The sequence below is a fragment of the Schistocerca serialis genome, chromosome 9 (genome assembly GCF_023864345.2).
Source record: "Schistocerca serialis cubense isolate TAMUIC-IGC-003099 chromosome 9, iqSchSeri2.2, whole genome shotgun sequence".
Taxonomy (NCBI): domain Eukaryota; kingdom Metazoa; phylum Arthropoda; class Insecta; order Orthoptera; family Acrididae; genus Schistocerca; species Schistocerca serialis.
In genome coordinates this window covers 404,310,166-404,329,740 of record NC_064646.1, presented here as the reverse complement: position 1 = coordinate 404,329,740, position 19,575 = coordinate 404,310,166, and positions in this window count along the sequence as shown.

The window sequence follows — 19,575 nt, the reverse complement described above, 5'->3', positions numbered from 1 at the left end:
ACAGCATTCAAAAATGGCTCTGAGCACTATGGGACTTAACATCTGTGGTCATCAGTCCTCTAGAACTTAGAACTACTTAAACCTAACTAACCTAAGGACATCACATACATCCATGCCCGAGGCAGGATTCGAACTTGCGACCGTAACAGTCGCGCGGTTCCGGACTGAGCGCCTAGAACCGCTCGGCCACTGCGGCCGGCTCAACAGCATTCGACGGGGTGTTTTCCAACAGGATAACAGTCGCCCTCATACCGCTCTTGTAACCTAAAGTACCCTACAGAGTGTCGACATGTTGTCTTGGCCTGCTTGATCACGAGGTCTGTCTCCAATCGAGCGCTTGTGGGACATCATCGGACAACACCAGCGTCATCCACAAACAGCATGAAGCGCTCCTGTATTGACCGACCAAGTAAAACAGGCACAGAACTCCATCCCACAAACCGACGTCCGGCAGCTGTATAACACAATGCAAGCACGTTTGTATGATTGCATTCAACAGTCTTGCAGTAACAGCGGTTATTAATGTACCAGAATGTCACATTTTGGCGGCTTATTTCGCGCTGACATTCACCTGCGATTTTCTCATTTAATCACTTAAATATGTTGCCTATTTAATGTACTGCCGATTTTTTTCCCGTCAATGTATTTTTTAACTAATACTGATAACTTTTTCTTTCTTTTCTAGACTACCGAATATTATTTTTACTTCATTGACGCTTAAGTAGTGTTATGTGGCATTAGATTTAAAGGTTGTGTGGTAAACTGTTCTCCTGCACCTGTTTGTCCGAAGAGTGTCGTTTTCTGTGGCCACCATATTAAAACGTAGATTAATTCCTCAAAAGAGTACACTACGCACTCCTGTGAACGAAATCACTAGAAGGAAGGCAATGCGATAGAGTTCGTCCGGGGGTATCTGGTTCGAGTCCCGATCGTACAAGAAATTTACAATCCCAATATTTAATCGGTAAAATTCGTGAAGTCCCTGATCACCAATGATTGTGCGGTAATGTCCTGGCCTTAACTCAACTCATTTCCAGAAGTTGGTCGATTTTGGGAGGGGACCAAAAAGCGAGGTCATTGGTCCAATCAGATTAGGGAAGGATGGGGATGTACGCCATGCCCTTTCAAAAGAACCATCCTACCATTTGCCTGAAGCTTTCCAGACGTCTCACGCGGCGACTGCATGTGACTCTTTTAATGATTATCGAGTTGTCGAATAGTGTAGTTAAGCTCGGTGGTGTGCTTGGTGCCAGCACCAAATTTTACCTTCTCAATCCATAACCATACGGAACTACACCAATAGCAGAATCTGTGGCTCAAGCCCGTGGTCGTACTATCGGCATGACAGCAGTCATAGTGCAACCGTTCTTTTTAGCGGCACTAGGAGGGAGAGGGTGGCGTACCACCTTTTACTCCCAGAGAAGTTCCCCGCTACCAATTTGACAGAAGGCTGAGTGGCCCTGGGGTCGTCATAGAGGATCTTCAAAGAGAAAAGATCCCCATTCCTATCCGAGGTGGAACCCGGGACCTTCAGAAGCGGAGTCTAGGGCCCCACACGGTAGACCGCCATGGTTACAGCCAATACTAAACTAAAATACACAAACAATAAACACAGTTATCCTATACAGGGTGTTCGGATAGTTCAGTTACAAAATTCTAGGACTTGTAGAGGAGAGTAAGTACATAGTACGCCGAACAGGAATGCATGCCCGGAAACGCGACGTTTCCGTGCTACGGCTTTGCGAAAACATGTTTCCTAGATCGGTATGCAACAGGGTAGTCATGGTGGGGTGTTTCGACCGATCGGCTGACATCATTTGCGGTCTGTCCTACCTTCCTGACCTGGTCCGAGACTCATTCAAGTGTCTGTAGTGTCAGAGCAACATTGTCTGTGAGTGTCAGAACAACATGGTTGAGTACACTATTGCGGAATAGGCCGACATGATCGTTCTGAATGTCGAAGCTCACGGTAATGGAAGAGCTGTTCGACGCCTACACTACATATTCTTTTCGTCACAATTGTGGAACGGCTTCGAGAAAGGGCACCTTCACCGTCAGCAGACGTGACCATGGTGCTCACAACCGAATTGGAAGAGTCAGAACTGCATCACGTTGGAGACAATCCGTCAACTAGCACACGAGTAATTTCTTTGTTTATTAATGAGAAGAATTTTAGAACAAGTGATGTACTCGGACACTCCTAATAGTTACTTGTAAAAACGGTCACGTCACCGACATGTTTTCAAACATTTGCAGTACGGAAACCGTGCGTTTCCGGCCATGGGTTGCAATTCAAAATCTCCTCAATCCCGTATACAATTACTAGACATCTGTAATGGGAGTCTCCGAGCATTCTGTAGAGGAACATTATTGACACTTCATATGAGGTCGGAGGAAGACTATCTCTTTCATAGGCCGGCCGGAGTGGCCGAGCGGTTCTAGGCGCTACAGTCTGGAACCGCGCTACCGCTACGGTCGCAGGTTCGAATCCTGCCTCGGGCATGGATGTTTGTGATGTCCTTAGGTTAGTTAGGTTTAAGCAATTCTAAGTTCTAGGGGACTGATGACCTCAGAAATTAAGTCCCATAGTGCTCAGAGCCATTTGAACCATTTTCTCTTTCATATTTAAAACTCATAAACTTCTTACGTTTTTTCGCTGGAATATTGAGCTACACACGGAGCACACTTATTTGCATTGCAACAACATTCAATGTGAATTAAGTCACAGGGCAGTCAAAAATATCCTTCAAGTCTTGGGCGTGACAGAGTATATGAAGGACGTCGCCATCATCTTTCATACCTTATACTTTTAAGTTATCCTTCTCTTGTCCCACATGTGCTCGCAGGCGCCAAGCTGTTTCAGGTCTTCTTCTGAAGTTTGAAAACACTAGGCCTATCCTCTTCAGCTGGGTACCAGACTGGAGATTCTACGCAGATAATGACACGACAAGCTTCCTTGATATTAATCATTCTGATCAAACCCAATAACTGTCAGTGAAGTAGACAATGATATACGTAAAAAGTAGAGTTTGTGCCTACACAGTTTTCAGGCAAATTACCATTTCAATGTTTTGATGGAAGCGGAAGATGGTAGCAAAAGATTCGTGGTCAAAACTTTTTAAATATTTGCAGTTAACAATGGAGGAGAAAGGATAGTTTCAACAAAAAACAGTGTATTCAAGAGAGGGATAGACCTTACGTAACCAAGGAATGGGACTTGCAGCAAGAATTTAAAGCGACGAAAATCAGAAATGGTGCTAGAGTAGACAACTTTCTTAAATTTATAGGGTCTTAACTGCTCTAGAGTCTACAACACAATTCCAATCGGCGTTGGGGTACGGATAAAATAACAGAAAAACCGAAAACTCCGGAAGTAACATTATTACCTGAAAACCGCAACAGCGGGGAATGCAATAATTTCGGAGGAATCAGTCCCATCGGCCTATAGTCCAGAAAATTAAGTAAATTACTAAGCATCATCGCTGAAATGCTCAGAACAATGAAGTGAATTCTGGACAAGTGTATCCACTAGCCTATAAAATAAGTTCTGTAATATTAAAGATCCTGCAGGAGCGCTGACAGCCATAATTACCAATCCGTATTTGTTTCAATGACTTTGAAAGGGCTTTTGATACGGTAATCAGGAAAAATTGTCATATTTTTTGACATCAATTAATCGAACCAACTAGGGTATGGAAGTAGATTACTTTCTTATGACGACAATAACTTAGATCAAATCTCACACCCATATCGCTGTCACTTGTCCGCCTGTCCCATGCGCACTTCATTAGGTAAATTAGTTTCATTAAGGAAATTGGCTTCATTAGGCAAATTAGTATATGGCACGTTCACTCGTAAACATTGTAGTAACTGTGTCACACTCGACCTCTTACAATTCAGTTTCATTCGTTTCCTCTTTCGCCATTTGCCTTAATCGTTCTTTACATTTCTTCGAAGTCAATGTTTACTAACACATCCACGATTCTTTTTATTGTTCTGATTGCCTCTGTACTCGGTACAAGTCAGAGACTTGATGCAAACTATTTATGTGTTGTGTCATGATGGTTGGTAGGTTGGTTGGTTTGGGGAAGGAGACCAGACAGCGTGGTCATCGGTCTCATCAGATTAGGGAAGGATTGGGAAGGAAGTCGGCCGTGCCCTTTCTGAGGAACCATCCCGGCATTTGCCTGGAGTGATTTAGGGAAATCACGGGGAACCTAAATCATGATGGCCGGACGCGGGATTGAACCGTCGTCCTCCCGAATGCGAGTCCAGTGTCTAACCACTGCGCAAATTGTGTCATGAAGCCAGCCTTCACAATCAAGGGTTATTTAGTTTCACTGGTGCCCTGTAGCTTCTGTAAAACGCGTCGGCTTTTAATGTCGTACTTCTGTGAGAATATGTTGTTGCAATACGTACATTATACGCATTTACAATTTAAGAAAGGCGTTCAGTAACGAATGCAACACACTTTTTCTTCTGAAAGCAGTTGGCTTTCTTCAGGATTCCAATACGCAGTATCATTCCCCCCTCTTTTGGCTACAAAACTCTGTTTTCCAACGTAATCTCCGTTCAGTGCGACTGCCTGACACCACCTGCGTGGAAGGGCCTGTAAGTCCGCGTGGTACCACTCTATTGGCCGACGTCGAAACCAAAGTCATGCTGCACCAATGGCCTCGTTATCATTAACGTATTGCTCCCCGCACAGTGTATCCTTCATTGAGCCAAACATTTGGAAGGCGGAAGGAGTGAGATCCAGGCTGTACGGTGGGTGACCAAGAAAAGTCCAGTGAAGTTTTATAAGCTCCCCATTGCATTTACTTGTGTGAGACCTTGCTTTCTCATGAAGAAGGAGAAGTTCGTTTGAATTTTTGTGGCGACGAACAAGCTGAAGTAATATTTTCAATTTTCTGAAGGGGGCACACTACAGTTCTGAGATGATCGTTTCATCATGAGGAAGGACATTAAACACAATAGGCTCTTCAGAGTCCTAGAATACCGTCGCCTTGAGTTCACCGGCTGAGCGTGAGTCTTTGAACTTTTTCTTCCGAGGTGATATGTTGTGGCGCCACTCCATGGATCGTTGTTTTCTTTCCGGTTCGAAATGATGAACACGTTCGACAAAAAATTGTCACCATCAGCTTCGTAAGGCGCACACAATTCCGCACAGATGATCCTTCGTTCTCTTTATGGTCTTATATTAACACTTTGCCATCCGCACGTCTCGTACAAATTTACTCGCTTGGCGCCGGCAGCGCTAATTCGGATTACATGGCTTGTCGCCGGCTCCTTGTCACCTATCCGTTGATGACAAGCTTCAAACACACTGACTTTCACGCGCTTTAATTTTCCGGAAGTCCTCTATTTTGCCGTATCATTCCACAAACTCGATTTTTTTTTCAAGTAACTTCTCTGCAAGTTCTACACTGTTATACTAATTATCCATGCAGAGGTGATGCCACTTTCATCAGAAGGTGTCAATAGTTCCAGCACTGCTTTTGCTAAAGGCTGTCCAGCGCCGGAATATATCTTGAATGAGGAAATGTATCCCGTACTCGAATCACACAGCACCCAAATGAGTATGAAGTATTTCGTAATTTTCAACGAATTGTAAACTTTAGAATTTAACCGTCCACGCCACGGTATCATTTCTTCATCAATTGAGATGCTTTGACTTACATTAAAAGTTTATTTAAACTTTTTGGAAAAATAATCAATTACGAATGGCACTTTGACAAGTCGGTCAGCATTATCCGGTGTATTGTTGCTGTCAGAAACATGTACAAATGATAATGTTTATCTGAATCGGTTGCGGGACATAGTTTTGCGGAATATCAATGTGTCTATCAACGGATTCGTTGGCCAATAATCATCGATCCTTGCTTTTTATTACAATTCCCATAAGGATAGCACGCCCAAGCCATTGTCTAAGTTCAGGTCCCGTAACGTCGACAAATTTGGCATTTTTAATCCAGTTTCCTTCTATTGCAATTTTGACTGTAGTACTTGTTGGTTTCGTTGCTAATATATACAAATACATCGTTCACAGTATATAATTCTATGATATCCTCGACGCTCTGTGTATCTTTGGGAAATATGTTTGGACCAGGGGATCCTTCAAAATTATTACTGGTCCTCGGTAAATCAAAGTCCGAGCAATGTGCACTGTCTTCTTCGTCTGATTCAGCGGAAACAGATGGCAACCATAGCGTTCGCCGAATTCTTCTTGGACGTATTTCACTATGTTCCTACGATTCTGCTTCACTTTAATTTTTTTTTTGATATCCTATGTCTTCTTCCCAGTTGGCCAAGTCATCCAGAACATCACACAAGACTTCCGCGCATTCATCATAAATAATCCTATTGTCTCCTTCGTCCGCTATGATGAAAGGGCACAAGTACTTATAAAAACCGAAAAACTTGTTGAGGTGTGTAACTTACTGTTAACTAAACAAAACACCAACACAATGCAAATGATACTTAAGTGCTGTGGCCAGCCACTGTGCGACACTATGCACACGACGCCACTGTGGTGTCGCCAGCCGTTGACCGCTATTTCGCGCACGACACCACTGTGGTGTCGTGTGCATAGCATCGCGCAGTAGCCGGTGACACCACAGTGGTGTCGTGAGCTTTATCGCGCAGTGGCCGGCGACACCACAGTGGTGTCGTGAGCATAGTATCGGGCAGTGGCCGGCGACACCACAGTGGCGTTGTGAGCATAGTATCGCGCAATGGAATGCGACACCACAGTGGTGTTGTGAGCATAGTATCGGGCAGTGGCCGGCGACACCACAGTGGTGTCGTGAGCATAGTATCGTGCAATGGCTGGCGAAACCACAGTGATGTTGTGAGCATAGTATCGCGCAGTGGCCAGCGACACCACAATGGTGTTGTGAGTATAGTATAGCGCAGTGGCTGGCGACAACACAGTGGTGTTGTGAGCATAGCATCGTGCAGTGGCCGGCAACACCACAGCGGTGTTGTGAGCATAGTATCTCGCAGTGGCCGGCGACACCACAGTGATGTCGTAAGCATAGTATCGCGCAGTGGCCGGCGACACCACTGTGGTGTCGTGAGCATAGTATCGCGCAATGGCTGGCGAAACCACAGTGATGTTGTGAGCATATTATCGCGCAGTGGCCAGCGACACCACAGTGGTGTTGTGAGTATAGTATAGCGCAGTGGCTGGCGACAACACAGTGGTGTTGTGAGCATAGCATCGTGCAGTGGCCGGCAACACCACAGCGGTGTTGTGAGCATAGTATCTCGCAGTGGCCGGCGACACCACAGTGATGTCGTAAGCATAGTATCGCGCAGTGGCCGGCGACACCACTGTGGTGTCGTGAGCATAGTATCGCGCAATGGCTGGCGAAACCACAGTGATGTTGTGAGCATATTATCGCGCAGTGGCCAGCGACACCACAGTGGTGTTGTGAGTATAGTATAGCGCAGTGGCTGGCGACAACACAGTGGTGTTGTGAGCATAGCATCGTGCAGTGGCCGGCAACACCACAGCGGTGTTGTGAGCATAGTATCTCGCAGTGGCCGGCGACACCACAGTGATGTCGTAAGCATAGTATCGCGCAGTGGCCGGCGACACCACTGTGGTGTCGTGAGCATAGTATCGCGCAATGGCTGGCGAAACCACAGTGAAGTTGTGAGCATAGTATCGCCCAGTCGCTGGCGACACCACAGTGGTGTTGTGAGCATAGTATCGCTCAGTGGCCGGCAACAGGCGACACCACTGTGGTGTCGCCAGACAGCATAATGTTAAGTGGTGAGGAAACCAGCAGGAACACACTTTTGTGTACCCCAACAGGAGAATGAGCCTTCACGCAATACAGACAGCGACATGTACTTATGCAGCAAGGTGTTTAACTGTGATCTGTCGATCATTTCGAATGGTGCAAGCGACCTTGTTGCAATGATGCCACATGCCTCACCCAACAACTCACAGTTCTTTTCTTCTCCAGCAGTTCTCCATAGACACTTTGCAAGAGCCTATGAATAGCAGTGATACTCTGGTTCCCTGGCAAAAGAAACTCAATGACAGGTCTTTGCTTGGACTGCAACTCCGTTAGAGACGCGATTTCGGAGGCAACCTACAGCACCGCCATCTATCAGAACTTCTTGAAGCTATACGGGCTGAGGCGGGAATATTCTACTGTATTCCACAACAAATTTTGAATTCTTTCAGCCGAAACAGGCTGATAAAAGTAATTTGCTGCGTTACTTATTGAACGTGACTCGTATCTGTTAACTAGCTGACAAACGTTGAAGACAATTCTGCTCTAACTCCAGGCTGAAGTCATGTCTGGACGGATCGCAGGCAGCAGTGGGATACCAACATGACTATCGTCGGGCATACAAACAGACAACCGCGATTGATGGTCTGCGGTACCATTTCTTTTGAGATCAGGTCCCCACTGGTTGTCATCCGCGTCATAGCTCTTTCTCTTGAATAAATCATTCAATGTTTTTCTGAAACTGTGATCCTTTGTTTGTTTGTACATACACATAACGGTTACTGATTTTCGTCTCATTCGGATAATTCCTTGGTGGTGCGTCCCTCCTTTTCTTTTTCCTTAGATTGCATATTAATAATACAGTAGGGGAGCAACGTACGCATCATTTGCTTTTAGTGAAGGTTGATACTTCTATCCACAGACGTGTTTCTGCTATTGTCTATACGGGAGAAACATGGCTGCAGGACGTTTGCTCCCCTCGTAAGTCTAGCAGCTGCCGTGTGTCGGCAGTAAACATTGAGGCAGTTTCCGGCGTCCGGCATGTTTAATGTTGCTGCATTTCGGCGGCTCGCAGTTTCCGTGACGTCTAAACGCGGCTAAGGTACGAGACGAGCATTTTGTGGCTATCACTCCCAAACTGCAAGGCATATGCCACCAGCTGCTGCCGTGGTCTGTCTTCAAAGTGTATCTGGCCGATCACAACTGCAGTTCAATCCAACATGCCCGTCCTGTAGAATTCAGAAGACACACTTCAGCTCGTGTGCGTGTGCTACAGAAATTTCTTCCGGACTGCTAGTCAGATAGACTGTACGGGAGACATTCTGTGTAGTTTGGAAAGTTAGAGACAAATACTGGCAGAAGTAACGCTGTGGAAAAATGGTGGTGCGGGGTGGGGGGTGGGGGGGGGGCTGTTCATTAGCACTGTCTGAGTAGGTTAGCGCGGAAGTCGAGTTCGACTGTCGATGTAATAAATAGTTTTAATTCGAGTAGAGGTATCAGCAAAAATGTCAAAGGCACCGCTGCAGACTGATAGGTTCATTATTCTCTAATAACATTTCGATTAATTTCCTTACTTGTACAGAATCTCGTTAAAAATGCTGATTAAGCACACTGTAACTGAAAGTTAGAGAAAATTCGATTAATGTAGCATACTTCTAGTAACGATAGAAATATTATATTAGGGTTTCAATCACAGGCCACTAATAGAAAGGTATTCATGCCTTTAGAGACCAAAATTAATGATGAATATGTGGAACGAATGGGGTGTAATTTGGGAGATCGCACATAATATACACTACTAGCCATTAAAATTGCTACACCAAGAAGAAATGCAGATGATAAACGCGTATTCATTGGACAAATATATTATACTAGACCTGACATGTGATTACATTTTCACGCAATTTGGGTGCATAGATCCTGAGAAATCAGTACCCAGAACAACCACCTCTGGGCGTAATAACGGCCTTGATACGCCTGGTCATTGGGTCAAACAGAGCTTGGATGGCGTGTACAGGTACAGCTGCCCATGCAGCTTCAACACGACACCACAGTTCATCGACAGTAGTGGCTGGCGTATTGTGACGAGCCAGTTGCTCGGCCACCATTGACCAGACGTTTTCAGTTGGTGAAAGATCTGCAGAATGTGCTGGCCAGGGCAGCAGTTGAACATTTCCTGTATCCAGAAAGGCCCGTACAGGACCTGCAACATGCGGTCGTTCATTATCCTGCTGAACTGTAGGGTTTCGCAGAGATCGAATGAAGGGTAGAGCCACGGGTCGTAACACGTCTGAAACGTACCGTCCACTGTTCAGAGTGCCGTCAGTGCGAACAAGAGGTGACCGAGACGTGTAACCAATGGCACCCCATACCATCGTGCCGGGTGATACGCCAGTATGGCGATGACGAATACATGGTTCCAATGTGCGTTCACCGCGATGTCGCCAAACACGGATGCGACCATCATGATGCTGTAAACAGAACCTGGATTCATCCGAAAAAATGACGTTTCACCATTCGTGCACCCAGGTTCGTCGTAGAGTACACCATCGCAGGCGCTCCTGTCTGTGATGCAGCGTCAAGGGCAACCGCAGCCATGGTCTCCGAGCTGATAGTCCACGCTGCTGCAAAACGTCGTGGAACTGTTCGTGCAGGTAGTTGTCTTGGCAACGTCCCCATTTGTTGACTCAGGGATGGAGACTTGGCTGCACGATCCGTTACAGCCATGCGGATAAGATTGCCTGTCATCGCGACTGCTAGTAATACGAGACGGGGATCCAGCACGGCGTTCCGTATTACCCTCCTGAACCCACCGATTCCATATTCTGCTAACAGTCATTGGATTTCGACCAACGCGAGCAGCAATGTCGCGATACGATAAACGGCAATCGCGATAGGTACAATCCGACCTTTATCAAAGTCGGAAACGTGATGGTACGCATTTCTCCTCCCTGCACAAGGCATCACAACAACGTCTCACCAGGCGAAACCGGTCAACTGCTGTTTGTGTATGCGAAAGCGGTTGGAAACTTTCCTCATGTCAGCACGTTGTAGGTGTCGCCACCGGCACCACCGTTGTGTGAATGCTCTGAAAAGCTAATCATTTGCATATCACAGCATCTTCTCCTTGTCGGTTAAATTTCGCGTCTCTAGCACGTCATCTTCGTGGTGCAGCAATTTTAATGGCCAGATGTGTAGTTAGCACTAACACAATAAAAAGAAATTTTGCGCTAACTACATAAACGACTTTTTTTTTTTACCGATCGTGTGATAGACGCTCACTTTTTGAGCCTCATTTCTACTTGCTTTGGGCCGGACGCGGGCCGCGGGTTGGACACCCCTGTCTTAGATGGACTCGTTCTATGTACGTGGCTAGCGGCTTTCAATGCGATGGCTGCTGGTTTCTGAGAAAATCGATGTTGAAGTTGTATTCGTACCTGCCATATCTGCAACGTTAGTTCTGTTTGTACTATACGGAAGTAGCGCAGCGGCTAAGGTTCTCGGCAATCACGCTGGCGCTTCATGTAATCTTTTTTTTTTTTTTTTAGTTTCATCGTATAGATTATCATTAAATAGTGAACATCACGGAATATTATTCATAACTTGCCATTTTCGCCACAGTAATTTCATTAAAAATCAATCATTACAGCAAACTTTCTTCAAATATGAACTCCGTTTGTTACAGATTACGGAATCGTCTTTCTCGCTACTGCAAGCATCACTTGCCGATCTGGAACAGAATTCTGGATGGCATTTGTCGTAGAAGCAACCAATACACAAATTCGTAGAAAACCATTCTCATTTAATGGAATATACTGCCTTCAAGGCATACAGATTTTTCAGAGATCATACCAGAAAACGGAGTTCTTTTAAATTCAAAAAGATTGTTACTGTTACTTCTTCGTTCCACTCCGCTGCAAAGCACGCGTATCTGATTATTCCTGTGGAAGCAGGTTCTCTAAATTGATACAGAGTTAAAGAGTTTATTTTTACGGAATCTTCCCTCGAAGCGGTTTCTCTATTAGTCTTTAGAAAGTTGGAAGCAGTTCAATTTTTGTTGTAAATTTTAACCTGTGTCTGGAGATAAACTTCACAGTGTTAACAGACTGGAGTACATTTGGGTGGTATAATATTTACGGTGCAGGTGCAAGCTTTTCTTTCATCTACAAAGATTTGATTGCATAGCGCCTGACCAGTTTGTCCCTCCCCCCCCCCCCCCCTCCCAAAAAAAAAACCAAGAGAACGTTGCCCAACTATTTGGAATTTTAAGTGCGAACCGCAAACGGAATACACAGTTGAAGAGAATTTGCTGTAATGACTGATTTGTTAATGCAATTACTACGGAGAAAATAACTATTTTTGAGTAATTTAGAATGACATACACAATTAGATGATACTCTGTACGATTAAACTGAAAATAAAAAGAGAGTACACGGGTAGGATTTGAGCCTGAAGTGCCGGCCAGAGTGGCCGAGCGGTTCTAGGCGCTTCAGTCTGGAACCCCGCGACCATGCCTCGGGCATGGACGTGAGTGGTGTCCTTAGATTAGTTAGGTTTAAGTAGTTCTAAGTTCTAGGGGACTGATGAGCTCAGATGTTAAGTCCCATAGTGCTCAGAGCCATTTGAATCATTGAACCTGAAGTTGCAGCTTGATGGCCGAGAATCTTAGCCGGTGCGCTACTTCCATGTGGTCGAAAAAGTACTAATGTTGCAGGTATATGAGATACGCATAAAACTTCATCAATTTTGTCGTAAACCAGGAGTCCTCTATTCAAAAGCCGATAGCCAGGCACTCAGAACAATTTGTTCTACAACGTACATAGTATCCACCAAAATGTATTTGGTTGATAGGTCTTACGGTCCCCTTGTCAGAGACCAAACTACATACGGAGGTTTGGGTCTGCGGCTTGCTGGTGTCAGACGAATGAACCTGCTGGTCGAGGTAGGTCCGGATGTGATTGAAATTGCGAGAAATGATGCAGCGCTACTGGGGAACGACATTACGTACGAAAACAGGACTATTGTCATGTCTGAGAGGAGATTCCATGCCCCAAAACGGAAATTTTTAATCACAGAGGCGAAAGAATGTACAGACAAGTTGGAGAAACGTGAATATTTCTTACCGTTAACGTATTGTTCAATCCGAATACGGTCACAGGACTGTACTAAGAATCTGATTACTGTTTAGAAGCCTTAACTAATATTTGTTACGGACGTAGGTCAAAAATTAAGTTTTACTTGTCTATTACCGATTTTTTCTTATGTAATAAAGCATCTTTAGACAACGTAGTATGACATTCAATTGCACACTACGGTTCTTGAAGAAACAATCCGTTACTGTCGTAGTAGTATATGATTGTTTTGCCAAATAAGCCAAAATCATTACTCACTAAAAAAATTTACTCGTGGTCTTGAAACTAAAAACAATTTTTTGAAACAAGAAATAACTACGGCGTTCAACATAGGCGCTATGTATTTTTTTCGTAAACTATCTATTTGGGCGTTCACTTAGAGAATGCTGCAGTAAGGGCATATATTGGCTCTGGTCTGTGTCAAATAGGATATGAAAATCTGCGCGAGGGCTGATAGGCTACCTGATCGAATCGATCACGAAATCCCAGAACGTTCAGCGGCTTATGTGACTAATGAGGGAGCACGCCGGAGATTTGGTACCTCTCGAGCAGAGGAACAGCACGGAAGATTTCCTCCAGTATACCGTCGACTGATGTCCCATTACACGACATATACGGGGATCTAACGAAGGAAAGGACAGATTCTGGCATGACGAATTGTTCCATGTAGCCAGAATTCAAAATGATAGTCTCCCTGAACATCCACACTCCACAAAAACGAGACTGTGATACATAGCATTACGACATCTGGCTATCTTTAATGACGCTGTTGTGGTACTTCGTGAGATGGTGCCACAGTTCTCAAATCTTCGCCAAAATTATTCTACTCTACTCCGTCCGAACAGGTCTCGGAAGGCCAAATGGTTACCGACTGACCGCCATGTCACCCTCAGCCGACAGACGTCGCTATATGCAGATATGGATGGGCATGCGGTCAGCATACCGCTCCCCCGGTCGTTACCGGTTTTCGTCACCGTAGCCGCTATTTCTCCGTCAAGTCGCTCCTCAATTAGTCTTACAGGGCTGAGCGCACCCTGTTTGTTAACAGCGCTCCATCTCCAAGTGCTGGAGCCCTCCCGACAGCGCTTAATTTTGGTGATCTGTCAGAAACCGTTGGAAGCGCTACAAGGCCGTGGGCCCTAAAATTATTATGCCCCATCACAATTTTTATGGATCTCGTTTTTAAATTTAACAGTTACCTATAACGACATTACTTGTTGTGCACCAACAAAATAAATTCTACATTAATTTATTGTGTGTAAGATGTTGTGATATATGTGACTATCCTCATACATAAAACAGTTACTATACCAATCCCCTTTAAGTCCAGTGAGCAAACTTCAGGTAAACGACTTTTCCCTTCTGTTGTTTCTTTTTCTTTCCACTATATCTTCTTAAGCGTTCTTTTCAACTTTTTGAGAAAAAATGATATAAATTAACGATAAGTATTAAAAACAACAATCACTCACGAACAATCACATTAACGTTAGATGAAAACATTATACGAATACTTTACCAGCAAATGTAGTTCTCTGGTACTAATCCTGATATGTCACCGCGCTGGTCACACTAACCTGAAAAGAAGAGAAAAAATTTTTGTACGGGATATCCCACACAAATATCACACGGAAGATGTGTGTGTAAGACAAAACTACACAAAAGTAACAACAACACTTAGATATTCTCAATATTTTTATAATATTGTGTATTTAAAAGGAAAAAAGGTTGTTTGTGATAGTGAATGAACTAGTACGACGTTATGACATAATCAAAAGATTATTCACTGAATGCTCGTTCGTCTAAATTTGTTGCAATATGTATTCCGTTTCATACCCATTCTGATTGAATATTTCATTGCTACGTTACATTAAAACACTACATCTTCATCATCCTACTGTTATAGAGAGAGCTAAATTGGGTCCACTGCGTGCGTACGAATACCTGACAACCCGTGTGGCTTCAGCTGTAGCCAACGGCAACGCTACTTTTACTGCATAAATATGCAAACCTATTAGGGACATTAATATGGGGTGTGTGCACCCTTCACCTTTGTGATGCCTTGGACTCTGCTATGGACACTCTCGATGAGGTGCCTGAATGTCTGTCGAGAATGACAGCACATTCCTCCTCAAGAGCCGAAACCACAAAATGCAATGATTGTAGTAGAATGGGCATTCTGGCTCGCTGACTTGCAGCACAATTAATGTTACGCATTGTTGTACATAACTAACCTATTTGGTTCTATCTACTGCAATTGAGGAGATGCTAAGACCCCGTTACCACCTTCGGATCTGCAATGGAAAGAACCAAACTGAGAGGATGATACTTTTAAAACTCAAGTGCAACGATGCACAACATTAACTATTCATGCAATTAGAAAAGTAAGATACATTACGCTCTAAAAATTCATATACTCTTCTTCGAATGTGCTATGTGTCACATCATCACTATACATGTGAAGATCACCGGGCTTCTGCGTATGAAATGTAAAATAAACAATGTGTACAAACGTAATGAAAGTGCGCCCAACACAAGTGCTCATGCTTACACAACAGACGACTACAGACTGATACGCAGAGTAAACATAACTACAATTCCGTCACCCTGCCAGGTGGAATTTGTTTTGTGCAAAGCAAAGACATGAATATACAATGCCAGGTAATGTTAATAAGGTAACTAAAAAAAGGGAGCTTTCAAAAATCCAATATTTGTGTACAAAGCGTAATCCGAATCAGAAACTGCAGTGATCTTAAAACAACTAATTTTTATCAAAAGTTTTAGGGAATTCTTAGAAGACTCCCGTCTGTTGTTGTTGTTACTGTGGTCTTCAGTCCTGAGACTGGTTTGACGCAGCTCTCCATGCTACTCTACACTGTGCAAGCTGCTTCATCTCCCAGTACGTACTGCAGCCTACGTCCTTCTGAATCTGCTTAGTGTATTCATCTCTTGGTCTCCCTCTATGATGTTTACCCCCCACGCTGCCCTCGAGTACTAAATTGGTGATCCCTCGATGTCTCATAACATGTCCTACCAACCGATCCCTTCTTCTAGTCAAGTTGTGCCACAAACTCCTCTTCCCCCAATTCTATTCAATACCTCCTCATTAGTTATGTGATCTACCCATCTAATCTTCAGCATTCCTCGTATTGTAGCACGACATTTCGAATGATTCTCTTCTTTTCTAAACTATTTATCGTCCTTGTTTCACTTCCATACATGGCTATTCTCCCTACAAATACTTTCAGAAACGACTTCCTGACGCTTAAATCTACACTCGATGTTAACAAATTTCTCTTCTTCAGAAACGCTTTCCTTGCCATTGCCAGTCTACATTTTATATCCTCTCTACTTCGACCATCATCAGTTATTTTGCTCCCCATGTAGAAAAACTCATTTACTACTTTAAGCGTCTCATTTCCTAATCTAATTCCTTCAGCATCTCCCGATTTAATTCGGCTGCATTCCATTATCCTCGTTTTGCTTTTGTTGATGTTCGTCATATATCTTACTTTCAAGACACTGTCCATTCCATTCAACTGCTCTTCCAAGTCCTTTGCTGTTTCTGACAGAATTACAATGTCATCGGCGAACTTTGAAGTTTTTATATCTTCTCCATGGATTTTAATCCCTACACCGAATTTTTCTTTTGTTTTCTTTACTGCTTGCTCAATATACACATTGAAAAACATCGGGGATAGGCTACAACCCTGTCTCACTCCATTCCCAACCACTGTTTCCCTTTCATGCCCCACGACTCTTATAACTGCCATCTGGTTTCTGTACAAATTGTAAATAGCCTTGCTCCCTGTATTTTACCCCCGCCACCTTCAGAATTTGAAAGAGAGTATTCCAGTCAACATTGCCGAAAGCTTTCTCTAAGTCTACAAATGCTAGAAACGTAGGTTTGCCTTTTCTTAATCTAGCTTCTAAGATAAGTCGTAGGGTCAGTATTGCCTCACGTGTTCCAATATATCTACGGAATCCAAACTGATCTTACCCGAGGTCGACTTCTACCAGTTTTTCCATTCGTCTGTAAAGAATTCGCGTTAGTATTTTGCAGCCGTGAATTATCAAACTAATAGTTCGGTAAATTTCACATCTGTCAACACCTGCTTTCTTTGGGATTGGAATTATTATATTCTTCTTGAAGTCTGAGGGTATTTCACCTGTCTTATATATCTTGCTCACCAAATTGTAGAGTTTTGTCAGGACTGGCTCTCCCAAGGCCGTCAGTAGTTCTAATGGAATGTTGTCTACTCCCGGGGCCTTGTTTCAACTCAGGTCTTTCAGTGCTCTGCCAAACTCTTCACGCAGTATCATGTCTCTCATTTCATCTTCATCTGCATCCTCTTCCATTTCCATAATATTGTCCTCAAGTACATCGCCCTTGTATAGACCCTCTATATACTCCTTCCCCCTTTCTGCTTTCCCTTCTTTGCTTAGAACTGGGTTTCCATCTGAGCTCTTGATATTCATACAAGTGGTTCTCTTTTCTCCAAAGGTCTCTTTAATTTTCCTGTAGGCAGTATCTATCTTACCCCTAGTGAGACAAGCCTCTACATCCTTACATTTGTCCTCTAGCCATCCCTGCTTAGCCATTTTGCACTTCCTGTCGATCTCATTTTTGAGACGTCTGTATTCCTTTTTGCCTGTTTCGTTTACTGCATTTTTATATTTTCTCCTTTCGTCAATTAAGTTCAATATTTCTTCTGTTACCCAAGGAGTTCTACTAGCCCTCGTCTTTTTACCTACTTGATCCTCTGCTGCCTTCACTATTTCATCCCTCAAAGCTACCCATTCTTCTTCTACTGTATTTCTTTCGCCATTTCCTGTCAATTATTGCCTTATGCTCTCCCTGAAACTCTGTTCAACCTCTGGTTTAGTCTATCCAGGTCTAATCTCCTTAAATTCCCATCTTTTTGTAATTTCTTCACTTTTAATCTACAGTTCATAACCAATAGATTGTGACCAGAGTCCATATCTGCCCCTGGAAATGTCTTACAATTTAAAACCTGGCTCCAAAATCTCTGTCTTACCATTATATAATCTATCTGATACCTTCTAGTATCTCCAGGCTTCTTCCATGTATACAACCTTCTTTCACGATTCTTGAACCAAGTGTTAGCTATGATTAAGTTACGCTCTGTGCAAAATTCTACCAGGCGGCTTCCTCCTTCATTCCTTACCCCCAATCCATATTCACCTGTTACCTTTCCTTCTCTTCCTTTTCCTACTATCGAATTCCAGTCACCCATGACTATTAAATTTTCGTCTCCCTTCACTACCTGAATAATTTCTTTTATTTCATCATACATTTCTTCAATTTCTTCGTCATCTGCGGCATATAAACTTGTTCTTCTATAGTAGGCGTGGGCTTCGTGTCTATCTTGGCCACAATAAGGCGTTCACTATGCTGTTTGTAGTAGCTTACCCGCACTCCCATTTTTTTATTCATTATTAAACCTACTCCTGCATTACCCCTATTTGATTTTGCATTTATAACACTGCATTCACCTGACCAAAAGTCTTGTTCCTCCTGCCACCGAACTTCGCTAATTCCCACTAAATCTAACTTTAACCTATCCATTTCCCTTTTTAAACTTTATAACCTACCTGCCCGATTAAGGGATCTGACATTCCACGCTCCGATCCTTAGAACGCCAGTTTTCTTTCTCCTGATAACGACGTCCTCTTGAGTGGTCCCCGCCCGGAGATCCGAATGGGGGATTATTTTACCTCCGGAATATTTTACCCAAGAGGACGCCATCTTCATTTATCCATACAGTAAAGTTGCATGCCCTCGGGAAAAATTACGGCTGTAGTTTCCCCTTGCATTCAGCCGTACCAGCACAGCAAGGCCGTTTTGGTTAGTGTTACAAGGCCAGATCAGTCAATCATCCAGACTGTTGCCCCTGCACATACTGAAAATGCTGCTGCCCCTCTTCAGGAACCACACGTTTGTCTGGCCTCTCGATACCCCTCCGTTGTGGTTGCACCTACGGTACGGCTATCTGTATTGCTGAAGCACGCAAGCCTCCCCACCAACGGCAAGCTCCAGGTTTCATGGGGGGGAGGGGAGGGGGTGGACTCCACTCTATTAACCTGTAAAACAGATCAATGTAATACGTTTATGAAGTAATGCAGTACGTAACCAAACCAAACATTCTTGATACTCTACTACGTGCTTCCATAAAACAGGCTCCAAATCGTTAAATTTGTGTTTAGATCAACAAACTCAGGAGTTAAATCTACTAGGTATCGAAATTCTATACCAAGAAATGGCAATATATACACTTATTATGGTACCTAACATATTACACGACTTTCAATAGGTATGATGTCTTGATACATCGAAATGTGTCTGTCGATGTCTAGGTTGTATTATGACTAGACATCGAATGAGGGCGTTAACCGCTACGTAATGCCCCGAGACAAAAGAAGTGGGAACATGTGGATTCACCACCGTCGAAAAGCGCGAAGATCCGTCATGAAGAAAGGTGATACTTAGGATTTTTCGGACTGCTGTGGTGTATGGTGGTAACAAATTATGCTTGTAAGAGTTGCATAGTACCGAAATCTCCTGATGACTTAACGGAAAGCTGTCAAGTGAAGAAATTATTGAGTATGAGGCATTTCTAGAACGACAATAAGGTGATCTTCAAAGTGGACCAAGCAAGGTCTCTGCCAAGTCTTCT